General features: G+C 40.6%; 1 protein-coding gene across 2 annotated transcripts in view; it reads right to left on the bottom strand.

The window, feature by feature from the left end:
- Nucleotides 1-200, bottom strand: part of LOC149712155 (glutamate receptor ionotropic, kainate 5-like) — an 83002-nt gene extending 82802 nt beyond the window's left edge. Inside the window, exon 1 of one of the 2 annotated variants that reach the window (XM_089844907.1) lies at nucleotides 138-200. The gene's annotated coding sequence lies outside the window, so the exon portion shown is untranslated. The remainder of the gene's footprint in view (nucleotides 1-137) is intronic. The other variant, XM_089844906.1, reaches the window with a different exon arrangement.
- Between the last annotated feature and the right edge of the window lie 15681 nt (nucleotides 201-15881).

The following is a 15881-nucleotide window of genomic DNA, read 5'->3' as shown; positions in this document are numbered from 1 at the left end:
TACATATCGATCCCACTCAATAAAAGAAAAAAGCTTTTCAAAAACCAAGCTACGTCTCTAAGCACATAAATAGTTATTTTCATTATTTAAACTCCATTTTCTGACACATGGAGTTCCAAAGAAGCAAATACTATTACCAGAAGTTTATGACTTCTTATCCTGGGAAGTATTGGACTCTAACCATATCCGGAACCATCTCTGTTAGCCAACTTCTTATTATGTCCGATCACCGCGCCACCTACGGCATCTCCCTCATTTTGAGTTGGCAGGCTGATTTGCGCGCCAGCAGCGGGCAAGAAACGAAACTTTAAGGCGTGTCCTGTGGTTTGAGGTAACGAATCAGAAACGGTGACAAGAACAGCTGTTTTAATAGAGTTTGCTAGAAATTCCGTTCAAACTAGTGTGGGGTCCTAGGCCCACGGATTGTAATGGATTTTCATAGAGTTCTAGCCAGACGGCTTTTCAACGATTGGCGCTGAAGAAGTTTTGAACACGCCCCACAGTTTGAGTGCCACAGCCTCTCGGCGTGGGATTTTTTCAGTAGATTAGATCGTTTTTCTAGTGGGGAGGAAACTTTCGACCCTCTTTTACGAATGCCATAGGCAATTTTGACTTGCAGGGATGGATACTATATAATGCCTTAGTGTCCAATACTTCCCCAGGATAAGAAGTCATCAACTTCTGCTATCGTATATGTAGTTTGAAATTCTTGGGATGATTGAATGAATTCCTTTCACGGTAATCGATCACCCTTGCCAGTATCAAGACATAATATCAAATCAAGAAATCGGAGGCGCTCTTTCCTTTAAAGTTTGCTTTAAAATAATCCTAGAGGAACAAGAAGTGGAGATCATGAGATAAAAATTTCGGAGATTTCTAGTGAATGGAAAAATCTTTACATTCCATACAGAATGCATTTCGAAATTAAGATCGGTAATTTCAGAAGTGAGATGAGACCAGAAGTACTGCGCTAACCAAATTCTTCACTTGACGAAAGTGAATATTCTTGATAACACAAGAACGGTTGGCCCTCTAGTAGCGGTTTCTGAATTTCCCCTCTCCAAAAAGTGAGACGTTCGTGGCGGTAGACGGCCGAACTAGATTCAAGGAGCCGCGTCCGTGTTCCGCCGCTTTAGGTTGAGGGGAAGGGGGTAGGAAATGTTTTTGGAACTCGACCAATTTTTTTCTCTCTAGTGTAGGCGCGTGGGGAGCGATGGCATAAAATCCTGAAATTTGTTCACTAGTGCCAGGATCTACTACCAATGCTAGAGCCCTTCACTTCTAGTCTCATCTCACTTCTGGTAATCATAATATCAGAAGGGATACGAAGCTTGTGGCCTTTTGCTACAGGAGGGTCATCTTCCTTTACAATGCATAGAGGGATGGTGAACATGGGATGGGCAAATTCGAGGCAACTCTGGAACCATAATACTCGTTTCTGTTTACGGTTCTTCTTCACCAGAAGTCGCTTCTACAAAGGCTAGCCATGTTTAACTACTAAGCCTCATCGAAGTAAAACAAGTCGACCCAAGGGCTCGTAATAGTAGCCACATCGTACGAGTGAATAGCCCCTCTATACCTACCCTAATGAGTGGATAACCCCTCTATACCTTACCCTAATGAGTGAATAGCGCTATCTTTTACAATGCTTAAATGATTTACCGTGCATAAAATCAGAGTGAATAGCCCCTCGATGCCCTACCCTAAACAGTGATAAAAACTTCTGCCCGGTCGGTAAAAATTTATTTAATATGTTTTTGCTTCTCCAACCGCGAAGTTATATCTCCAGGCCTCGGATAGGATCATGACTCCTAGTTGAAGAGATAGAGAGAGAGAGAGAGAGAGAGAGAGAGAGAGAGAGAGAGAGAGAGAGAGAGAGAGAGAGAGAGAGAGAGAGAGAGAGAGAGAGAGAGAGAGAGAGAGAGAGAGAGAGAGAGAGAGAGAGAGAGAGAGAAGGGGACGGTGCCGGTGACAAACCTCTCTCTCCGACTATAGCGCTTTATTCGAGACCGTTTCTTAACAAGCGTTGTTAGGCGAGGCTGCTTAGTACTGGGCTGGCAAGTGAAAGGTCCGCGGTTCGATTCTCCGTGGAGGAAGAAAAGTTGAAGAAATAATTGCTTCCCTGTATTAAGTTTAAAACTCCACCTGTGAACTGTAACGTTAACTAAAAAGAAAAATATTTTCTCTCGACGTTCAAAAATCACGAACGAAAAATTTGATACTGCCAAAGGCAGGACTGTGACACCCCAACTACTACTACGACGACAACAACAGGGCGGGTCAAACTAAGAGCCTCATCGTAGGTGTACATCATACGATGTGGCTAAAAAGGAAGGTAGGCATCCCTTAGTATCAAGGCATAAAATGGGGTGACATCTTTCCTCACTCATAAATGTTTTCCCAAATAAAACAAATATGTATCTCCTTTATAATTGCTCAATGTTTAATCGTATCGTAAGTCTAATATTAATCAGTAAATTTATTATTTTATCAATGTTACATAGGCAATTTTTTAATTAAATCTCAACGAATATACATATCCTCTAGCATACCACTATGACGTTTCGAATCATTTTGAAATACTACTTCAGCTGCAGATTGTGAAAGGTGGATAAATTACATTTTCAAAACTCTGAAAATTTATGGTTTTTCAAAAAGATTTCATCAAATTTATGTCATACCCCAAAATCAACTCCAAGGGACTAGCTTCATATTTTCGCCATACATTTTATTACTTTACTCGCCGTCTGGCGGCGCCACCGTGACCCTTTTTGGCTTCTCGCGCGCCTATTAGTTGGCCTCACCTATAGAGCCAGGAATGTATGGAGGGGCTGGAATGGCTAAGGGGGCTCTCGTTGTACCCTTGATGGTGGAAACATAAGGCGAGTCCTTTTTATTTAGAAGTGTAGCTCCACCCCCTACGTCTGTTTAGCTGTCTACCGAAGGCAAAAAATGTCATGACTCGTTAACAAAGGCATGACCTTTTAGATTTTTTAAAATTAAATGCGCTGATTCACCGCCGTTCGCGTTCATATTCGATTCTCTCAGCCTAGGCAGAGGACCTAGGGAAGAGGGTGGACAATTATAGCAAACAAGTTTCTTTGGCAGCCAATGAATGAATGAAAATAATTTAAGTGGTAAATACGATATTTACGTCAGGCTATGACGTCACTAGCGTAATTTAAGCCACGCCAGTTGTTTCCAAGATCATTTCAAGCCGATTAAGATTTGACCTTAGCCATTCCTACCCCTCCATACATTCCTGATAGAGCCCATAGCTCATATCCTTCCTCCATGGTTCTCGCTAACTGAAAGCCGTGCAATGTGGTTCTAGCGAACTGAAAATGAACAAATGAAATCCTTTTAAATTTATTTCCTCTCGAGTTTTTGCTTTCCCCTGAAGGGAATTCTCTATTGTGTATCTTCAGTTAGCGAGAACCCTTCCATCTTTTACCCCCCAGCGGGGACTCGAAAATCGGCACGGTCCCTACTTCATTGTCAGTCTCGATGCTCGGTTTTCAGTTCGCTAGAACCACATAGCACAGTTTCAGCGTTGGAAATAAGGCGGTGGCACAGGGCAAATGACCAGTTTAAATATTAAATCGGAGGGGGGTCAGTGGCCCACTTGACCACTAAGAAAATTCAAGAGTCTCCAGAGTCCAGACATTAGCTAATTAATTATCCACTTCCTCAATTTAGCAGACGACGCGCCCTGGTCAGTGGTCACGGACCAGTTTATTTATTCCAGGCTTGGGGGTCGCTGGCCCAATGTCCAGTTTAAAAAAATCCTTATTTCCCACCCTGCACGGTTTTCAGTTAGCTAGAACCCTTCCAACTTTTGCCCCAGCGGGGATTCGAAGCAGAGAGAATTTAGAAGGGGAGTGGAAGGGGTGGTTTGGTATGTAGCGCAACGTCGTCTGCCAAACGTTATCTAGGCAGGTCGATTTCCGGTATGATGCGTTTGTATCAGAGATATTTTAGAACACGTGACCGGAAACTCGCCTACCCCAAAAAGCTCAACGCGACATCTTGTTTGGGCGTCATCACGTTTAATAGAGTCAAAGGGGGGCCTTCCACTCCCCTTCTAAATTCTCTCTGCTTCGAAAATCGGTACGGTCGCTCCATTGTTAGTCTCGATGCTCGGTTTTCAGTTCGCTAGAACCCTTTTCGCTGCTGGAAGTCGGCCTTTAAGTACATTTCTAACTTTAAACGTCCGGTACAATTCTACTGGATAAAGCCATATTAACATTCTTAGATTGGAGGCTGTTGAAATTGTCTTAACAAGATGAGCATACTGATATTTCTTGCTCGTCATGTGCGCCAATTTCCTTCTTTTAAGGTGTCATTGTTTGAGAGCCCGTACCTCCGTAACTAACTGTTCTTTGACACTTTACACTCTGTCTGACCCAAAGAACTACCCCTTTAATTTATGACATACTAATCAGAATGGGTGATAATTATATTACAAGAATCCATCCTACTGAAAGGGGTATTGTGAAATGGCACAATTAAAATAAAACCACTAGGGTATAATCAGGGATAGATTTAATTTTAGAAGTAGGAATGGAGAACAGATCTAGTAATCTGGGGGCGGGCGTCAAAGTCCCGGACCCCCTTCCACGGGACGGGGGGGGGTATGAAAGAAGAGGCGGGTCATAGCGACAGAGGTAAAAAGGAATTACGTATTTTCGCCGTCTCCATCAGCAACGTCATCAAAACGTAGTTTAAATGAGCAGCCAATAAGATAATTTAAACTGTTCGTTACGTGTTGGAGGGAGGGACTCTATACTGGTCTATGAGTCGGACTGAAGTAAATACTAGCCGTTCTCCATTCCTACTTCTAAAATTAAATCTATCCCTGGTAACACAATTTAACATTTTTTTTACAGAATGGAGATTTAAAAATTACGCGAATAGTTTCGCCTCTATATTAAAGGCGCTTTCAGACGATCCAACATTTTGACTGAGCTTGATGGGTCAACACGAGTTGACTGAACTAGTTGGATCGTGTGAATAGAAGCTGGATGAGTTGAGTCACCAAAAAAGTTGGCTAGGAAAAATTGGATCAGTGATCCAATTTTTGCTGACTCAACTTTTTAAGTTCATTTCTCCAGCCAATCAAAATGAATTACAAAAAAAGCCTTATCGCGGGTTATTTCGTAAATGCCAAGGTAGGTGGCGCTTAAAAAGTTCCATTTGGCGGTAAAAGTTTAGTCCTGTGAAAAGGAAGGATTTACTACACTTTTTCCTTCAAAAGTTGAGACAACTTTTTGACCCATCGAGTTGAGTCAAAAAGTTGGATCGTCTGAAAGAGCCTTAATTCATTCTTGAAAACAAGTTTTAATTTTCTCCTTTAACTGAGTTTGAAATATTGACGAATATGGTCGTTTAAAAGATAAAACAACAAAGGTATAGAACACCATAATTCTCAAATATCGCGGTAAGAGCGAAATAACGAATCGCCGAGAGAGATAAGATAATCGAGAAAACAAGGCGACCCAAGGGCTCGAAATAGTAGCCACATCGTACCGCACTTAACAGGCGACCGCGTACAGAAAAAATTTGAGTGAATAGCCCCTCGATGCGCTACCTTTAACTGTTGTATTACTTAATTTTTTTTACTTACTTATATCATATACTTATGATACTGAATGTAAAATCTACTTATGATACCGAATGTAAACTTATACCATATACTTATGATACCGAATGTAAACTTAAACCATATACTTATGATACCGAATGTAAACTTATACCATATACTTATGATACCGAATGTAAACTTATACCATATACTTATGATACCGAATGTAAACTTATACCATATATTTATGATACCGAATGTAAACTTCTACCATATACTATAAGGAAGAAAATCTTTTCTAGCGTCGTTCAAAAATGACGAACGATACTGCCAAAGGCAGGACTGTGGCACTACTACTACTACTACGGCCACAGTGAAACTAATAGCCACATCGTATATATACGATGTGGCTAACAATTCAAAGCACAAAGCACCGTATATTAATGTAGATAGAAATGGTTACGCTATTGCGAAACCACGTACAGCGGATATCGTTACAGTCGTGTGACCCCCTTCAGTTTATGTTCCCCTTTACGAGATAAAGTTCTTCTAGTTGATAGCCAAAAGGCATGCATGATTGTATATAGCATAATCGAGGGGTTGGACATTTTGAATAAAAAGTGCACTTCACTAGGGAATTGTTAGTGAAGTGCACTTTTTGTTTTTATATCTGTATGCTTTTGATAGAGTATATTTTAAAGAAATATTTGCTGTTAAAGTGGAACAGAGCAGCGTTGAGGTTGAAGGCTTTTCTTCTTTCTGTTCGACGTCCTCTTTTCCACACCGCGTGGGAAGCATTGTATAACAATATAATGTACATTATGAATATACGCCATTAGTTAAGGGAGATTAATTCTGCTGTATTCCTTCAAGCGAAAAATCACCCTTTATTTCAAGTAAACCAGATGTAAACAACGCCTACTTCTACTTCAAGATGAATCTGTTTGCATAAACGCTGCTATTTGGCATCAGAATATATTGTTAAATAGACAGAATCCTTTCAAAATTTGGGGGTAAAATAGAGTATGGTGTTTGACCACCCTTTTCTCTTAAGACGGAACATCGATTCGGTTATGTGGATCCAAAGACCTTATATATAGCTTCAAACAAAAGGTACTTGCATTGGTTAGTTTTAAGCAATATTTAATGTCTTTGGGCACCCCCCCCCACCACCACCACACTCTAATTAAAAAGGGTTAATTAAAAGTTAACGGTAATTTTATTTCAGTTTTAAAAGTTTTAATTTGCAATTTCTGTTTTCGATGAATGACAATTATTTAAATCAAAATTAATGATCAACTTTTTAACTTAAAATAAAGCCTTACGTAATTGTAGATTCTTTCTACGGAAGTTTTTTTTTTTATAAAAAGAGTGGACAAATAAACTTTATTATTACTTCAATCAGAAGGGAATAAGAGAGAAGGGAGACATTAGAGCCTGCTATGGTAACGAGAGTCCAACCAACCTCAAGAAAACCGCGAAAACTTTGCGCAAGTACACAGCTTTTAACCAATTTACTGCAAAAATAGTTCTTTAAAGTGTTAGTGACATAATTTTCGTCACCCACAAACTTAAAATGCTAAAAAAATCCTTGAAAAATCTATTTTATTATGATATGTTTACTTTTGTATTTGGTTTCGTAGAAATTTGTAAAATTGCAATCAAAGTTTAGTGTTTGGAAAAGGCCTAGTTAAAATTTTGTTTCGCTTGATGGCGTAGTAAGGAGAAATTTTCTCTCTAGATGTCACTCACGTGCCGCCTTTTAGTGTCTCCGCACCGCGTTAAGCCTATTTTATTCAGATTCGCGCGCATTAGTAGACTCTAGACTCGGGCGCGCGCGCGCTTGGCTTTTCCGCGAGATGCCGTGAGTGACGTAGCAAGGAGAAAACCCGCCAAAAATCTTCTTCGCAAATTTGCTTTTGCCCCCCAAATTTCAAGTTTTCAAAGTGTTTTTTCTGTGTTTTCCTTCATATTTAAATATTAATCAAGCATATTTTTGGAATCAGAAGAGTTTAAACACTCAAAAAAGTAAGGTTTTCTTTAGATTTGAGATAATTTTTAAATCACGTCGCTATTCCTTTAACTTCTCCGCGGTATCAGGCGGCCTATTTGTCTGCTAGATTTTCATTCTCCAAAGGCTTAGGGCTGTCCATGTTTCGTTCTTGTGTAATTAAAACCTCAAGTATGTATTTTATTGAAACTAATTTGTATTTTTTAATATAAATTCAGAATAATTAGTTTTCATCTTCAAATTATCTGATTTTGGTGTGTTCTCAATTCCCGTGCATCTAAATTCATTGCACAGCTTGATTTCGTTTATCAACAAGAAATTCGGCCATTTTTATCTCCTTCAATGTAAAGTTGTAAACAAAACTACTTTTTATTCGTCAACCGAGACGTCACCTTCTTATGTGACGTCACAGCTACGACAGAAGTTAGATAGCAGCCAATCAGTGAAGGGTAGTTGATTTGAGGTTAGTAAGACTGTTGTTACGAGTGTAAAGCATTAAGGAGATATAAAGTGTGTCCCTTCTCTCTTATTCCCTTCTGATAAAAGTATAAAATAAATTTAATTGGAACATATCTCCTTGTGTCATCATAGCCAAGAGCGAAGTGTCTGTCCCCTCGAAAATAGCGCGGGTGGCGGAACTTGGTTAAATAGTATGTCGTAATCCCGCATTTTTAGTCGCAACCTAGTACTTGTTGGGCTGATTAACAGGCCAAACAAAGTTCCATAGGCATTTCCAAAAGAATTCCTACAAGTGGGGCAAGGGCGGAGACTTTCAACAGAGAGAACTTATAATAGGGAGTGGAAGTTCTTGCCCTTGACAGTGCTAAATACAATGTAGCTCAAACAAGTAGGCAGCCACGCTAAAACTGGCCAGGTAAATTTCCGGTCACATGACTCTCCTTTAATTTTAAAGTTTGCCCTCAATCACTGTTGGTTGTACAATTATCCAATAAGGGTTGGCGATTTCGAGTGCGACTGGCGCCATTTGGAGTTATTTTAAGTCAGATGTTTCCCTTTCCCTAAAAAGGTAGTGTCCATCTCCCCTAGACCCTCCCTCAACATTCTAGACCCACCCTAGAGGGAGGGGCCTCAAAAAATAATACCGGAAATGGACCTGGCCAGTTTTGTTGATCACGTGATTTTTGAGCTACATAATATTCCTCAGTTTCCACTCCCTATTATAAATTCTCTCTGCTTTCAAGCGCCGCTCGGCTTCGCGTATTTAGGCCTAGGTCTGGCAGTTGAAACCTCGATCATTCTTTGTAGTGTCACATATTTCTCATCTCATTTGGGCGCTGTTTATGTTGTTTTAATGCGTAAAAGTTGCGTCAATCTCGTAATAAACACAACCCCGCGCTAGTTTACACGCGTGAATATCTGCGTCCACTCACGTATAAGGAATTTGCGTGGCTGAATTGACAATCGGATCGAAATAATACTTCATTTTGTTTTTGTTTTACTGTGAAAAGTGTATGAACAAAACAATGACCGACACGGATGAGGTAAGACACAATTCCTAATTTGGATTTTATCTTTTGGAGTATGAGGGCGGTAGATACAGGATGAATGTAGGACATAATCCCCCGGACATAATCCCCCCATTTGAGAAGAAAAGGACATAATCCCCTCAGGTAGGAGACAAAATCCCCCGGACAATTTCCCCCTGAATGGATGCCGAAGACAAAATACCCCCAGCCCCGGGACAAATTCCCCCTAGCCCCGGGACAAACTCCCCCCAGCCCCGGGACAAACCCCCCCCCAGCCCCGGGACAAACTCCCCCCAGCCCCAGATACAGGGGTATACGGACTAAATACCCCCAAGACAAAAGACCCCCGGTCATAATCCCCCCCCCCATTTTTAAAAAACGTACAAAATCCCCCTCTCTCAAGACAAAATCCCCCGGTCATTTTCCCCCCATCCAAGTTAAGAGTACAAAATCCCCCCACAATCTGGACAAAATCCCCCCACTCTGTAGTCAAAATCCCCCCACTCTGTAGTCAAAATCCCCCTACGCTCTGGACAAAATTCCCCGGTCATAATCCCCCCATCCAAGTTAAGAGTACAAAATCCCCCCACTCTGTAGTCAAAATCCCCCTACGCTCTACACAAAATTCCCCGGTCATAATCCCCCCATCCAAGTTAAGAGTACAAAATCCCCCCACTATCAGGACAAAATCCCCCCACTCTGTAGTCAAAATCCCCCTACGCTCTACACAAAATTCCCCGGTCATAATCCCCGGTTAGGTTAGGTTAGGTTGGGTTGGGTTGGGTTGAGTTAGGTTGGGTTGGGTTAGGTTGGGTTAGGTTGGGTTGGGTTGGGTTGGGTTCGGCTCGGTTTTGGAAATATTGTAACAATGGTACGCCTTTTCCAAAATATTACATTTTACATTTATTTTCTTCCGAAGAACACAGTTTGGGGGGAATTTGTCCCGGGGCTGGGGGGAATTTGTCCCGGGGCTGGGGGGAATTTGTCCTGGGGCTGGGGGTATTTTGTCTTCGGCATCCATTCGGGGGGAAATTGTCCGGGGGATTTTGTCCGGGGGATTATGTCCTACATTGAGATACAGGATGGAATAGATCCTCTTTGGATTATGTAGCTGTAATAGAGACTTTTCAGCTGTATGAATACTACGTCAGATCCTCCTAAGTCTTGCCTCAGTTCTGGCAGCCATATTGGTGGGTTTCAGCTTACCTCCTGCATTCAACCCACCAATATGGCCGTGTAAGTTATCTCACAAATCATAGCTCCTCCCCCAACTGAAAGATCTCTATACTCGTGAAATCAGATACGTCAATCAGCGTGGGAAATAAGGCGGTGGCACAGGGCAAATGACCAGTTTAAATATTAAATCGGAGGGGGGTCAGTGGCCCACTTGACCACTAAGAAAATTCAAGGGTTTCCAGAGTCCAGACATTAGCTAATGTATTTTAATTATCCACTTCTTCAATTTAGCAGACGACGCGCCCTGGTCAGTGGTCATGGACCAGTTTATTTATTCCAGGCCAGAGGGGTCGCTGGCCCAATGTCCAGTTTAAAAAAAAATCCTTATTTCCCACCCTGACGTCAATGTTGTTATTTCTAGTTTTAAACGCAGTTTCATATTCGGTGTCATTGGTCTGACATTTATCATCGACTATTTTTCCATCGGCCCTACTACAGCGACGTACATTTTACTCAGTCAAAATATCAACTGATCTATTCCACTCTGTGAAAGGGCAAATTGTATTTGTTATAATGAATTTCTAAATACAAAGGTGTATAAAGTTATTTTTATTTTCCAATTTAATCATTAATTAATTGAAATATAATGTGCAACTATCCAAACACGATATGTTGGTAACTTGGCTTAAGGAAGAGCGTACAAATATAACTGCTTAAAAAGATACAGGCGGTTAGTTCTGTCACACGTCAGATGGAGATAAACGTTTCTCGACACAAAACATTCTCTTATCTTTTCAGTTAAGTACTTTATTTTCTCCGTTATTCTTTTTTATTCGATAGACAAGGCTTAGCAAAAAATATTTACGAATAATATCAAGCTATATGGTTATTTGGCCGCAATTATGCCTTTGAAAATGCTTCATATGAAATGATTTGAAATCCTCTTTTTATAAAAGGCTAAAACGTTTCCCTGTAGGCTGACGTCACAGATATATTTTTCAAGTGAGATGGTGCCACCCTCTCCGCTATCAGACCCAGAGTTTAGACTGGCGAGAAGCTCGCGCTCGCGCCTATAGGATTCCCGCGCTTTTTCCCCCTCACGTCATAGGCTGCGTTCAGTAACACTCATCAGGAAAAACATCGATGTTTGGGAAAATGAAACCGGTGTTCTTTTGACGTCATGATGACGTTGCACTTGTTGAACGGCACAATTCTGTGTAATCGATGCTTTTCTTAATGGCGACGATATTATGATAACGTTACGGCAGAGGCTTAAATAATGATACCGAACTATTAACAAAGATATTGTACTTCAATTTGTCAATTAAATCAAAATTCTGTCAGAATTCATTTTTTACCAAAATAAAATATTGCTTTTTAGTATTATTATCCATAAGGATAATATTGGTCAATTCTACAATATTTTAATTGTAGCGGCGCAAAATGACGAAATTTACGTCATGAATCCGATGCTCATCAAAAAAACCTCCTCTCACAGCTGATTTTTCTGATGGGCATCCGATGAGCATCATGACGTCACGCCCAAAGACGCGAAAAACCGTTCAGTAAGACATCGATGTCATCTTTTAGTCATCGATGTTTTTGATGCCGGCTACTGAACGCAGCCATAGTGACGTCATCAAACGGGCGAACAAGCTGACAAGACAAAATGATTTATATATCGAAACTGCTTGAGTTTTCGTGATTCAATTTCAATGGATTTTAAAAATAGAAACTTTGGTTCAATTATATTAAAAACTTGATATTTTGAAAGTAGAGACTTGAAAGTGAAACATAATACCACCACTTTCGCGCTAAAATATGATACGAAATTGTAAATTCCCATACCCTTTAACAAGGCCTAGCCGCAATGTAGGAAACTTATAAGGAATTTTTTCTGCCATAATAGTACTACATGTCAATAAAATCAAACACCCTCTACCAAGCCCAGCATGCTTTGCGATAAGGTAAGAGTGAGGCAAGTGCCGCCGCGTGTGGGAATTTTTGATAAATATTTTCTCAATTTTATTTGCGTGAAAACTGCCTTATATTTTGAATCCAATGAGGACAACTATCGAAATGTTGAGGGACGCCCTGCCTTTGCCTGTATTAAATTGCGTTGCGTCCGACGTTTATGAATTCCACCTTAAATCTTCTTAGATGTACTGCAAAACTTAGTGTAGTCTGCAATTGCCGCTTGTCGCTCACAGTAATTCTCTAGCATTGCGAAGTATAGGTATTGTCATACCACTTATAAACTTATGATATCACGTGTGCAACCATAGTAGCCTTGGTAGCATTATTATTCATTGATATCTTTCCCAAACTCGACGTGGGAGTTAGGCCTTGTTGAGTAGTGATTGAGCACCTTGTTTGTGTATTATGTTTGCGCTATTATTAATCCTAACAGAAGGGGATAATAGAAGAAGGATGACACTCTGTATCATCTTAATGCTTCAGTTATGTAACGTCATTCTTCCCAGGCTCCCCCTTTTAGTTTGCTTTCCCGCTCATCAAACTACAAATGGGCATCGCACCGTAAGGTGAATTCCATAATTGTTTGGCACTAAATCCCCAGCAATCATCCCACAAACCTTGATTGTCTTGACGTGGGACAAAAATGCACAAGCGCATGCGTCTTGGCAAATAATTCAATGCTAATAGAGTAATGATGAGGGAACTATTTATCGCGTATGTGATTCGTTTTAGTAACCTTGCTCTAAGTGTTCCGATGTTGGGAAGAGTGACGTTACACTTACCCCGCTTTGTGCTTGTACACTTCTCTCGAAGAGAAGTGTTATATACTTCTGATCCTAATGATTGCTTAATATACACTTTTCTAGTTTAAATGGTTATTTTCAAAAATAATTTTACGTGTTAAATAAATTATATATTCTTTCGATTAATACGATTACAAATTTTTAACGATATATTTCCAACAGAACCCGGAAATAATTTCTATTCAACCCTTTCAGGTCATTTTTAAAAGAGGGCGGGACTTTTCGAATTTTATCAAGAAGCATCCATGGACCAAATATAGCGGGACACAAAACAGTTGTATTTGGGAAATTGGGGGGGGGGCTTATTTTAATAGTTTTTTAGCACTAGGCCTTATATAAACCATAGCCCACTTGATCACGCTGGCTGCACGCGCTCTATCTTTTTTTAGCACTAGACCTTATATAAACCATAGCCCACTTGATCACGCTGGCTGCACGCGCTATAGAGCACGTGTGCGTGATCAAGTGGGCTATGTATAAACCAATCTTTACCGTGCGCCTGAGCTTGAAATTTGTTTTCTCTGTAGAGGATAGGCAACTCCCTAGGCTATCTCGAACGACAGCTTATTCTGTATATATTCAAATATGTTACAGCATTGGTTGTCAGCACGCGCAATGCTAGGTCTCTATGTAACCTAGCTTTGTACGTGCTGACAAGAGACCAAAGGATTTTCAGGATCTTCAGGATTTTTAAAATACCCCCGAGTTTTTTAGGCTCGAGTGCATGCACGGACCTCTAGGCCTTAGTTTCAAATACGTGTAGTAGTAGAGATGTGAGTCGGTAATTTTACGTTCGTAAATTACCAGTAATTTACCAAATACCGCGTAAATTACCGATTTATATCTTACCGTAATTTTAGAATGGTAATTTACCGGTAAATTACGTAAATTACCGCGGTAAAAAGACTGTTAAAACATAAAATACCATAAATTACGGTAATTTTTGTAATTTCAAAATTTTAATCGGTAATTTACCGGTAATTTTTCGGTAATTTACCCGGTAAATTACCATTCTTAAAAATTACGGTAATTTCACATCTCTATGTAGTAGGCTGTAGGAAATTTCACATGATGTATTTGAGACTAAGGCCTAGAGGTCCGTGCATGCACTCGAGCTAAAGAAACTCGGGGGTATTATAAAAATCCTGAAGATCCTGAAAATCCTTTGGTCTCTTGACAGCACGTACAAAGCTACGTTACATAGAGACCTGGCTTTGCGCGTGCTGACAACCGATGTTGTAACAGAGTATATACAGAATAAGCTGTCGTTCGAGATAAGGAGTTGCCTATCCTGTAGAGTGAAAACAAATTTCAACCTCACGCAATGCGCATTCTTTATCCATGCTTTTACCATCCATAAGTTTTCCACTGGTTACTGAGTCCTTGTCACGAAGTGACGTAGGTGTTACGTCATAGATTCTCTTAAATCGACGACAAACTAAATAGGAAGATGGAAGTCCTGCAAAACCGAGTGTGGCCAATAGCCCCTTCCAAAAAGTTTGACTGCCTTGTGCATCTTGTTGTTTAAGTTCTTCGCGCATGCGCACTTGGAGCTAAAAAACGTCATATCTAGGTTGTGAACTAGGCTATGCGGGGACCAATAGAGCTATTTCAGAGGGGGTAATGGCTACGTCACCAATGCTATTTGCCAATAGAGAAAACCCTCATAAAATGGCCGCCCTACACTCAAAGGCAGGCCCAATTGCAATTTTCGTAGCAGACGAAATTTTTCCCCCACTGAAATAGCTCTATTCTCGCGTTGTTTTCGAAAAAGCTCTCAGTAAGTCTCTAGCCCTCTGCAGTATAGGTAGTGTCATACTTATGGAACATATAAACTTAACTTATGATAGCACTTTGGCAAGCTAACGCTGCAGCAAGCCTCCGGTGGCGCCTTTTTAGTAGTCCCTCTATAACTGGTCCATGCTCCAAGCTTGTTCCTTTAGTTCGTACGCGAGGGAAAAACTGGCGCGCTTTCTCGTACGCCGCGTGAATTTGCGAGGTTTTGGAGGACTCGGTCATGGCCAACTTAGATTACCGGTGGTAGAAGGCCTGCCAACTTCACCCGAGCCCCATGTTAAAAAACGACTAGCAAAATCGCCCCTAGTTCCGACTTTCGCCGTTAGGTGCGCTGCCAACCCAGTTTTCCTCCTAATGCTTATTCTATGGGAAAAAATATTCGGAAGTGGACTCGGTTTTAAAGCATTTTTAATATATTTACCGATTATTTTCGTCGCCGAATTTTAAATGAGAAGTCAAGGAAGTTCTAATCTATATTTTGAGACCAATTTCATAATTTTCCGTCCGTTATTTGACGAGTAATCAACATTCAAACCTAAGCCTTGGTCCAACGGCGCCACTAAATTTTAGTGTAAACTTCCTTGAAGACCGAGGCTTAACTCTAAACGGCGCATTTCTCCGCCTTAAAACGAACTCCAACTTTGAATGTTGATTACTCGTCAAATAACGGACGGAAAATTATGAAATAGGTCTCAAAATATAAATTTGAACTTCCTTGACTTCTCATTTAAAATTCAGCCACGAAAATAGTCGGTAAATATATTAAAAATGCTCTTAAACCGAGTCCACTTCCGAATTTTTTTCCCCATAGAAAAAGCATTAGGAGGAAAACTGCATGGGTTGGTAGCGCACCTAACGGCCAAAGTTGGAACTAGGGGCGATTTTGCTAGTCGTTTTTTAACATGGGGCTCGGGTGAAGTTGGCAGGCCTTTTACCATGGGTAATCTAAGTTGGCCATGCTTTAGTTTGTATGCGAAGGAAACTGGCGCGCTTTCTCGTACGCCGCGAGAATTTGCGAGGTTTTGGAGGACTCGGTCCTCTAGTGG

Source organism: Phalangium opilio, unplaced genomic scaffold (assembly GCF_054372755.1).
Source record: "Phalangium opilio isolate 3A_F unplaced genomic scaffold, DU_Popi_V2 ptg000009l_1, whole genome shotgun sequence".
Classification (NCBI taxonomy): Eukaryota; Metazoa; Arthropoda; class Arachnida; order Opiliones; family Phalangiidae; genus Phalangium; species Phalangium opilio.
The sequence above is the reverse complement of the archived record's forward strand: the minus strand, read 5'-3'. Positions and strand labels throughout refer to the sequence as shown.